General features: G+C 43.5%; 1 pseudogene; it reads right to left on the reverse strand.

The window, feature by feature from the left end:
* Positions 1-1,584: 1,584 nt before the first annotated feature.
* On the reverse strand, positions 1,585-1,680 carry LOC116104230 (annotated as a pseudogene).
* Positions 1,681-3,099: the final 1,419 nt, after the last annotated feature.

Here is a 3,099-nt window from a genome sequence, read left to right on the forward strand (position 1 = left end):
ATAAATATACCAACATTTAGCAAGTTCTTTTATTCCTGGTTTGTCTGATTTTTTTTCTCCTGCAGCAAATACACTTTACATTTCTCTGTATCTTTGTTGGGTCACAGCATGCATGATTGGTCTCATTCTGTCACTCCCAAATGGCATAAGAATTCACCTTCCCAGAGCTGGAGTGATGGCTCAGTGGTTAAAAGCACTTATTCTCTTCAGGACCTGGGTTCACTTCCTAGCACCCACACAATGGTTCACAACTGCCTGTAACTCCAGTTCCATGGGATCTGACACCCTCTTCTGGCCTCTGTGGGGACCACGTATGCATTTGGTACAAATATACACGTGCAGGCAAACAGTCACATCAGACAAACAATAAATAAATAAAATCTTTTTATAATTCACCTCCCCAACACATCAGATCTTCCATTGATGTAGATCTTCAGTAGTTGAATGACAATCTCAATCTTGAAAGAGCTGAGCATGACAGTGCACACTGTTCCTTCCCAGCATTTGGGAGTACAAGACCAGCCTGGGCTATGTAGTGAATTCCAGGCTAGTCAGAGATATAAAGTAAGTCTCAAAAAAGAAAGAGAAGGGGCTGGAGAGATTGCTCAGTGGTTAAGAACACTGACTGCTCTTCCAGAGGTCCTGAGTTCAATTCCCAACAACCACATGGTGGCTCACAACCATCTGTAATAAGATCTGATGCCCTCTTCTGGTGTGTCTGAAGACAGCTAGAGTGTATTCGCATAAATAAATCTTTAAAATAAATAAAAAAAATAATAAAATGAAGGTGTTTATCTCTACTGCTTAGCAAAACACATGCATACATACACTTTAAAAGAAAGAAAGAAGCCGGGCAGTGGTGGTACACACTTTTATTCCCAGCACTTGGGAGGCAGAGGTAGGTGAATTTCTGAGTTCAAGGCCAGCCTGATCTACAGAGTGAGTGAGTTCCAGGATAGCCAGGACTACTCAGAGAAACCCTGTCTCAAAAACACTAAAAGAGAAAAAAAAAAAAGAAAGAAAGAGAGAAAGAAAAAGAAAGAAACAGCCGGGCGGTGGTGGCACACGCCTTTAATCCCAGCACTTGGGAGGCAGAGGCAGGCGGATTTCTGAGTTCAAGGCCAGCCTGGTCTACAGAGTGAGTTCCAGGACAGCCAGGGCTGCACAGAGAAACCCTGTCTCGAAAAACCAAAAAAAAAAAGGAAAGGGAAGGAAAGGAGCTAGCAAGATAGCTCAGTGGGTAACACCATTCATTCAAAGCCAAAACAGAAAATCTGAATTTGATACTCTGAATCCACATGGTAAAAGAAGGAAACTAACAGCCTTAAGTTGTTCTCTGGCCTCCACGTGCTACCCCCAAGTATAATAAAAACATATATATGGCCATAGCTCATTACAGCTCTAGCTGGCATCTCAACATATACAGTGAGTAATGTATGTCATGTGCTTCCATACATGGATTGGCCATCACTATTTCCTTGAAGCAACTGATTATCTTCGTTTTTAGATAGGGTCTCATGTGGCCTAGGCTTGACTCAAGGTTACTATGAAGCCAAGGATGACCTTGAACTCTTTATTTAAAAAAAAAATTACGAATGCTTCACAAATCCTTGGGCAGGGGCCATGCTAATCTTCTCTGTATTCTTCCAAACTTAGTATATGTGCTGCCAAAATGAGCAAGGCCTTGAATTCTTGGTCCTTCTGCATATGCCTCCCAAGTACTGGTATTAAAAGTGTGTATACTCCTCTTGCTTTTTGTGGTGATAGGGATTGAACCTAGGGCATCATACATGCTAAGCATATGCCCTCAGCCAGTTTTCCTCATTTTAATTGTCTTGATCAGAAGATCTCTACCAAAGCGACTTTCCCCCATTTTCATGTAGCATGTAGAAATGGGTGAGATGGGGCTGCTGAGATGGCTCAGTGGTTAAGAGCACTGACTGCTCTTCCAAAGGTCCTGAGTTCAGATCCCAGCAACCACATGGTGGCTCACAACCACCCGTAATGAGATTGGATGCCATCTTCTGGTGCTTCTGAAGGCAGCTACAGTGAATTACGCCTGAGCAAGTGGGCCGGAGCAAGTGGGGCCGGCAGAGGTCCTGAGTTCAATTCCCATCAGCCAGACACATGATGGCTCATGGCTATCTGTACAACTACAGTGTACTCATACACATAAAATAAATAAAAAGAAAGAGAGAAATGAGTGAGATGTGGAGATGTGCAACGGTATGCATGTGTTGCATGTGTGAGAGCCCATGTGTGTGTATATGGGTGTATGTAGACATGTTGCATGTAAATATGGAGGCCTGAGGTGGTTGTCAGGAATCATCCTCCATTGTTCGTCCACCTCCCTCATTGGAGGTGGGATCTCTCAGTCAAACCCAGAGATCTTGGATATAGATAGTCACATGTTGCCTTGTAAACCCCATCTTTGCCTTCTGAGGCTGGAACTGCAGGGAATTGCCATAGCCACCTATAATTTAGGTTGAGTTGCTGGAGATCCAAACTCCAGTCCTCGCATCTGAGCAGCAAAGGCTTTAACTGATAAGCCATCTCTCTGGCCTCCCAAAGTCACCTCTTTCTAACCAAATATTCTAACTATTTTTAAAATGTGATTTGTATAATCCGTTTTTTCGACCCACATAGACTTGAGTTTGGAATAACTGGCTGGAAGTAGAGATGCAAGAATACAATTCCTAGGACAACTGCTAACTTATTTCTATGAAGAACAGTTTGGCTAGGCTGGAGAGATGGCTCAGTGGATAGCACTGGCTGGTCTTCAGAGGACCTGCACCCACATGGCAGCACACAACTGCCTGTAACTCCAGTTCCAGGGACTCTAACACCCTCTTCTGACCTTCTCAGGCAACAGGCACACATATAGTATACACTTACCTGCAGGCAAAACATCCATACATATAAATAAAAATAAATCTTTTTAAAGATACAGGTTAGGGTTGAGCAAGACAGCTCATCCAGTAAGAGTGCGTGCCATCAGGCCTGATGACCCAAACTTAATCTTTCAGTTCCACATGGCAGGAGAGAACTGACAGCTCCCCAAAACCAATCTCTCTCTCTCTCTCTCTCTCTCTCTCTCTC

The sequence above is a fragment of the Mastomys coucha genome, unplaced genomic scaffold, assembly GCF_008632895.1.
Source record: "Mastomys coucha isolate ucsf_1 unplaced genomic scaffold, UCSF_Mcou_1 pScaffold21, whole genome shotgun sequence".
In the NCBI taxonomy this organism is placed as follows: Eukaryota; Metazoa; Chordata; class Mammalia; order Rodentia; family Muridae; genus Mastomys; species Mastomys coucha.